Source organism: Alligator sinensis, unplaced genomic scaffold (genome assembly GCF_000455745.1).
Source record: "Alligator sinensis unplaced genomic scaffold, ASM45574v1 scaffold647_2, whole genome shotgun sequence".
Classification (NCBI taxonomy): Eukaryota; Metazoa; Chordata; order Crocodylia; family Alligatoridae; genus Alligator; species Alligator sinensis.
Window position 1 is genome coordinate 3,553,793 of NW_005841832.1, and position 7,804 is coordinate 3,561,596.

Sequence of the window (7,804 nt, forward strand, 5' to 3'; positions counted from 1 at the left end):
GCCTAGGCACCGGGCGCAGCCGGTCAGGGGGTGCACATGCACCCCTGTGTACCCCTATGCGTCGCCACTGCCTTCGTGGGCCACCCCATGCCATGCCTCTGTGGCACTGGGGGACTCTCCTGAACATCGCTGAGGACAGACTTGCCTGGCCCAAAGTGTGGCTTGGACATGCTGAGCTGCCAACTGACAGCCCCCCCATGCAGCCCCCCGCACTGTGCTAAGTATCTGGACCCAAATTAGGAACTGGATTTTGATCTGGGATTATAGCTAGAAATCCATCTTGGGCCACCCCATGCCATGCCTCTGTGGCACTGAGGGACTGACCTGGACATCTCTGACCAGAGATTTGGTCATCCCAAAGCACAGTTTGGCTGTGCCAGGCTGCCAATGTACAGCCACCCATTACCACTGTACTAAATGCATAGGCTTGAATAATTATAATGATTATAATCTGCCTGGCAACTGACTCCCCAGCCCAGCCCAGCCCAGCCCCTGGCTTCTTTACTTTTCATTCCATCCAGGGAGAGCACACACCAACTGCTGAAACTTCCTTAGCCTGACGAAGGGTTTTTGAACTCGAAAGCTTGCTTAATAACTATTCTCCAACCATTTGGGTTGGTCTAATAAAAGATATCAAATTCACCCAAGGAAACTTGTCTGCCTTATTCAAGCCTAGGCTGACAAGGTTCCTTGGGTGAATTTGATATCTTTTATTAGACCAACCCAAATGGTTGGAGAATAGTTATTAAGCAAGCTTTCGAGTTCAAAAACCCTTCGTCAGGCTAAGGAAGTTTCAGCAGTTGGTGTGTGCTCTTCCTGAGTAAGGAATTGGCTTTTGAGCTGGGATTATAGCTAGCAAGTCTTTGGTCAGACATATCCAGGACAGTCCCCCAGGGTGACAGAGGCATGGCGTGGGGTGGCTCAAGAAGGATTTCTAGCTATAATCCTGTCCCAAACTCCAGTTCCTTTTTTGGGTCCATATGTTTAGCACAGGAGCTGAATTGCTGTCTGTTGGCAGCCTGGCACAGCCAAACCGTACTTTGTGCCAGGCAAGTCTCCGGTCAGAAATGTCCAGGAGTGTTTCCTTATGGCACAGAGATGTGGTCTGGGGTGGCCCAAGAATGATTTCTGGGTATAATCCCAGCCCAAAATCCAGTTCCTCATTCGGCTCTATATACTTAGCACAGTGGCTGGGGTGCTGTCTGTTGGCAGGCTGGCATGGCCGAAGGGCACTTTGGGCCGGGTAAGTCTCTGGTCAGAAATGTGCAGGAGAGTCCCCCAGTGACACAAAGGCATGGCATAAGGTGGCCTAAAAAGGATTTATAGGTATAATCTCAGCCCAAATTCCAGTTGCTTATTCAAGTCCATATACTTAGCACAGTGGTGCGGTTGGTGTCAGTTGGCAGCCTGGCACGGCCAAACCATGCTTTGGGTCGGACAGGACTCTGGTCAGATGTGTCCAGTAGACTCCCTCGGTTGTGCAGAGATATTCTGATGGGTGGCCCAAACAACATTTCTAGCCGTAGTCCCAGCCCAAATGCCCGTTCCTTATTCAAACCATTATACTTAGTACAGTGGGCATGGGGACTGTAGTTGGCAGCCTGGCATGGCCAAAGTGTGCTTTGGGCCGGGCAGGACTGTGGTCAGGGTTCTTTGGGACAGTCCCTCAGTGGCATTGACAGGAAGCTTGGGGTGGCCCAAGAAGAATTTTCCCCTGTAATCCCATCCTAATCTGACCTTCATTTAGAGCTCTGTACTTGATGTGGGATATTGTATTACATATTAATTAGCACATATACATAGCTAATGAATTTCCCTCTCTTTAGGATGTGTAATTCATTAATAACAAGCTTTTATTGGGTCCAGATAAGCTTTGAAAAAGGAACCAGGAACCAGGAATAAGGAATAAAGAACTGGGAATAAAGAATATGGAACTGGGAAAAGTGCTTAATAACTATTCTCCAACCATTTGGGTTGGTCTAATAAAAGATATCAAATTCACCCAAGGAAACTTGTCTGCCTTATTCAAGCCTAGGCTGACAAGGTTCCTTGGGTGAATTTGATATCTTTTATTAGACCAACCCAAATAGTTGGAGAATAGTAATTAAGCAAGCTTTCGAGTTCAAAAACCCTTCGTCAGGCTAAGGAAGTTTCAGCAGTTGGTGTGTGCTCTTCCTGAGTAAGGAATTGGCTTTTGAGCTGGGATTATAGCTAGCAAGTCTTTGGTCAGACATATCCAGGACAGTCCCCCAGGGTGACAGAGGCATGGCGTGGGGTGGCTCAAGAAGGATTTCTAGCTATAATCCTGTCCCAAACTCCAGTTCCTTTTTTGGGTCCATATGTTTAGCACAGGAGCTGAATTGCTGTCTGTTGGCAGGCTGGCACAGCCAAACCGTACTTTGTGCCAGGCAAGTCTCCGGTCAGAAATGTCCAGGAGTGTTTCCTTATGGCACAGAGATGTGGTCTGGGGTGGCCCAAGAATGATTTCTGGGTATAATCCCAGCCCAAAATCCAGTTCCTCATTCGGCTCTATATACTTAGCACAGTGGCTGGGGTGCTGTCTGTTGGCAGGCTGGCATGGCCGAAGGGCACTTTGGGCCGGGTAAGTCTCTGGTCAGAAATGTGCAGGAGAGTCCCCCAGTGACACAAAGGCATGGCATAAGGTGGCCTAAAAAGGATTTATAGGTATAATCTCAGCCCAAATTCCAGTTGCTTATTCAAGTCCATATACTTAGCACAGTGGTGCGGTTGGTGTCAGTTGGCAGCCTGGCACGGCCAAACCATGCTTTGGGTCGGACAGGACTCTGGTCAGATGTGTCCAGTAGACTCCCTCGGTTGTGCAGAGATATTCTGATGGGTGGCCCAAACAACATTTCTAGCCGTAGTCCCAGCCCAAATGCCCGTTCCTTATTCAAACCATTATACTTAGTACAGTGGGCATGGGGACTGTAGTTGGCAGCCTGGCATGGCCAAAGTGTGCTTTGGGCCGGGCAGGACTGTGGTCAGGGTTCTTTGGGACAGTCCCTCAGTGGCATTGACAGGAAGCTTGGGGTGGCCCAAGAAGAATTTTCCCCTGTAATCCCATCCTAATCTGACCTTCATTTAGAGCTCTGTACTTGATGTGGGATATTGTATTACATATTAATTAGCACATATACATAGCTAATGAATTTCCCTCTCTTTAGGATGTGTAATTCATTAATAACAAGCTTTTATTGGGTCCAGATAAGCTTTGAAAAAGGAACCAGGAACCAGGAATAAGGAATAAAGAACTGGGAATAAAGAATATGGAACTGGGAAAAGCAACCAACTTCAGCCTCATGGAGGGGAGCGGGATCTCAAGGGGGACAGAGGAGGGAAGTGGGGCTGGGACCCAGAAGCCAGGACACCTGGGTTCTCTCCCAGCTCTGGGAGGGAAGTGGGATTTTAAGGGGCTGTGATCCATGCCCCAGGCTCCTTGGTCATTCATAATCCTGTCTACCCTGACCCCCACCCCCAGCTGCACCCTGAGCTTTTGCATTTACACCTTCCACCCGACACCCCACATCTGAACCTCCCAGCAGGGGCCCAATTTCATGTCCCCTACCTGCTTGCCCTCCGTCCTGTAGCCTGGCTGTCAGGAAAACCTGGCTCAGACACCAGCTACCACACCTACTGCTGGAGTCACAAGCACCTGCACCCAATCCCTAGGGCTGTACCTGCCTCCACCGTTGGACTCACTGTAATCTCACACTAAGTTCTCTTTAACTAATTTACATCCATTTATAATTTTATCTTCCATTTTGTTTTACTTATCCATCTTCATGCTCAATTTGTACGAATGTGGTATGCATGTGATCAGGTAAGAAAGAAAATGGAAACTAAAGATGCAAACAGCAAGAAGGAAGATAAAAATATCACACCTGCGGAAAAATGAACGAAGCTAAATCCAAAGGTCATCTCTAACCACAGAAGCTGAGCCATGCTCCAGCAGGAAGAAAACAAGTCATCACAGATGTTCAATAAAACAAGTCATCACAGACGTGCAGCTAGCACCCCCAGTCTAACAAATAAGCAACAGATGTGCAGCTGCTACCATAAAAGATGAGTGAGAAAGAAATGATCTGGGGGGGAGACAACTTCTGCACAACGAGGCATAGGTATGTATCCGACAGACCCCGGCCACCTCTTCCTTGTGTTCAGCTTAGTTGGCCACCAAGCTGACTCAAGCACCTAAGGACTGGTAACATCCAAATATCTGCAGAATGGTGTGTGTGTGTGTGTATGAATATGTATGTTAATATATGTCTATAAGTATAGTAATTCAAACAATAAAAATATAATGGCTTAATAGTTTGTGTTATCAATAAACACGGCATATTGCCTTGTCCCCCTGAAAAAGATTCTGCTTATTGTTCTTTATAAAGTTTATGCCTTAGGCATATAACACCATGGGTGGGAACCCAGGCAGCTGGGGACACTCTGCAACTTCTGCCTACAGGGGTGTGTGGAAGTGGGACCCTTTTCCTGGAGGGTGAGAGATACCATTTATACCAAGAAGGTGGCAACAGGGCAGCTCCCTCCCTCCTGTATCTAGAGGACAGGGCACAGTGGCCCCCAGTGCCCCCTGGCCTGTTGCCCCCATAGCATGACACCCTGCTTTTGTCTCCTACCCTGCTGCCCCAACCCCATCAGTGTCCCTGCCCCCTCCACCCCAGCCCAGCACAGCACTCCCCAGGGACATCAGCAGGGATCCAGGCAGGTCAGGGTGTCCGGGAGCTGGTGCCAGGCCCCCCACCCAGAACCATGTACCTGCTGTGCCTCATTAACAAAGCAGCTAATTGCAGGTGCTGCCTGCTCAGCTCAGGGCTGGGCTCCATTATGCCTCACCTGGATGGGCAGGAACTTCCTGGAGGCAGCAGGCCTTGCCCTCTGGTACTGGTACCTTTTGGGGGCCTGGGAGGGAGGGGTCATGCTGTGAGGCATACGGTGGGGGGTGTTGTGCCATGGGGACACTAGGGGCTGTCATACCATGGGGATCAGGGTGGGGGGCACAAGGGGCGCTGTGCTGTGGGGGCAGGGTGGGGGGCATTACGGGTGCTATGCTGTGTGGGACAAGGTGGTGGGCACTAGGTGTCTCTGCTGTGTGGGGCAGAGTAGCAGGCACTAGGTGGATCTGTGTTGTCTGGAGCAGGGAGGCAGGCAGTAGGTGAATCTGTTGTGTGTGGGGCAGGGTGGTGGGCACTATGTTGTATGAGGCAGGGTGGTGGGCACTAGGGGGCACTGTGCTGTTTTGGGCAGGCTGGGGGGCTCTAGTGGCACTGTCCTGTGTGGGCCAGGGTGGTGGGCACTAGGGGCGCTGTGCTGTGTGGGGCAGGGTGATCTGCTCAGGGTCAGACCGATCACCAAATTTGGGGTCAGGAGTGAATTTTCCCCCTTAGACTGGTATGGACCATGAGGGTTTTTGCCTTCATCTATAGTGGGGGGCATAGCCCCTACAAAGGATCTCTCAAGCGTATTTTAACAATCTTGCAGCAGCAGGACACTGACTGCAGTGGTCCCTCTGCTTTATCGGTGGCAGGTTCGGGTGTCCTGTCTTACATTGTGCCAGGACTGATTGTGTACTTTTGCTAGGAGGTTAGTATGGGTTTGTACAGGATTGTTTGGATAGAGGTGATCTTGCCTCCAGAGGTCCCTTCCAGCCCAGCTTTTCTGTGATTCTATGAAATCTAGAAAGAGGGCCCAATCCTCCTCAATTCAGTTGCCCCAGAAAGGGACCTGTTTGTTCCAGAAGGAAGAAATCCTGACTTTAAGAATTTACCCTCCCAAATTTCTGGTGGGGGGAGGGAGGGTGGCACTGCCTGTCAGTTTGTTTGTTGGGAACCAATGAGTTATAAGTACTAGGTACGTGTCCTGACCTTGCTCTGTGTGACCTGCACCCCAGCAGGCCCAGGGCTGGTAACAAACACCATATGTCAGTGGTTGGCAATGTTCTGGGGCCATGGGCTGGAATGACCCTGGCTCTGAGGTGGGTTGGTGTTCTCCCTACTCCCCTGGTTGTGGCATGGGTACAGCTCCCTATCATGCTGTGTGGGCATAGGCAAAGTCCCCCATTGCCAGTACACCAAGAGTCTCCTCCCCACACCCCTGCCACTGCCAACATGCTGCTGAAGCCCCTCAGCTCCACAGGGTGGAGCCAGTGGCTCTGAACAGGGCCCACAGGCCATATATTGCAAACCCTTGCCATACATCACTGATTGGGAGTGTCCCAATCTGAAGATCAACCACATTTGGTCAGTCAGTTTGATCAACTGAGTCTGTTGACTTCCAGCTCTACTTCTCCATGATTCTTGAACTTACAGTCAACATCCCTAATGGAACGGAGTTGGGGTGGGTGTTGGTGGGTTGGCACTGGTGAGAGCTGGAAGATAGGGCCTGGTACCGGTCCGCTAGAACTGGTGTAAAGTAAAGGCTGATGTTTTGGAAGAAGCAGGGCTGGGTGAGCCTGGTGAGGGGCAGGCAGAGAAGGGCTCTGAGGCCACCTAGAAACACCCCACTGAAGGGGAGAAGAGGGGCTGGAGCTCAAGGATGACATCAGCTTGGGGATAAATGAGCAAGAGTACACTGAGCCTGGGAATAAGACTGAGGTCCACCCATTGGGAGCAGCCTTCGAATCCAACCAGCCCAGACTGACTGGAAGATGGATTTTGCTCCTGAATGGTGATTAGCTGATGGGGACTGGGGGCAGCAGGGGGCTGAGTGCAATGGCTCTAGGACAGGGGTGCTCAACCCCCAGCCCGCAGACTAGATCTGGCCCGCAGCACCATGTCATCCAGTCCATTGGATTCCCCAGGGTCTGGAAATTTGGTGGCGGGCCAGCTGCCCCCAGCTTCCAGGTTTCCAGACCAATGGGGAAGCCCAAGCCCTGAGCACTGGATGGAGCACCCAACTCCAGCACACATGGCTGGGAGAGAGTGGCACCAAGCCCGGGGGCCCAATTCTAGTAGGAGGAGGCAGCACTGGGCTCTCGGTGCCTTATCCCAGGGGGAGGGGGCAGTGCTGGGGTGGGAGGGTGCAGGGGCAGGAGGAGGCAGTGCCAGGCTCCTGGGGCTGAATCCTGGCACTCAGGGTGTGGAGGGGCCCCAGGGCCAGATCCTGGTGCACAGGGCTCCATCTGGCCCATGGGGCCAAATCATTGAGCACTGGTGCCTATGTGAAGTATTCACTTTAGGACAGTGATTCTCAGCTAGGGGTGCCATGAGATCCTTTTAAGGGTGTTGCACAATATCAGCACTATTAGATGTGCTACCCTACACAAGGTAAACCTAGAGATTTCCAATAGGAATCCATGCTAGTCAAAGCATGCTGCTCTGCTGTGGGCTTAGTTCAACACAGAAGAACTGCTCTGTTGTTTTTCAACCGACAACATATGAGCAGCTCAGAGCTGCTCAGAGCTGGCATTTTCCAAGGTGGGGGGGGGAGGGAGGCATGAGCCTAGAAAGGTCAAGAACCACTCCCCTAAGGAGATGCAAGGTTTCCTCAAGCCACCCTGACCTTTTTCCAGCTCTGCTTCATTACCTGGGGACTCTCTCCTAGTTCATAGCTGATTTTTCTGTGTCAAGGACAGCCCAGGTTCACAGAAAGAAGGTCAGATCTGGGGTCATAGGGACAGGAAAGCCCCACTAGGGGAGGCAGCCCCTCAGCACTGGTGGGCTGAAATGCCCCCAACACATCAGATCTGCCTTTGCAGCCTGGGGCACCTGCCATCCCCAGAAATGTAATTCCCTGTCACCCAGTGCTTTTCATCCACAGGCAGTGAGGCAGC

At 51.3% G+C, this 7,804-nt stretch overlaps 1 protein-coding gene across 1 annotated transcript in view; it reads right to left on the reverse strand.

Moving 5' to 3' along the window:
- Window positions 1–4,832, reverse strand: part of LOC102379237 (galactoside 2-alpha-L-fucosyltransferase 2-like) — a 9,195-nt gene extending 4,363 nt beyond the window's left edge. The window contains exon 1 of the mRNA XM_025196727.1: window positions 4,792–4,832. The gene's annotated coding sequence lies outside the window, so the exon portion shown is untranslated. The remainder of the gene's footprint in view (window positions 1–4,791) is intronic.
- Between the last annotated feature and the right edge of the window lie 2,972 nt (window positions 4,833–7,804).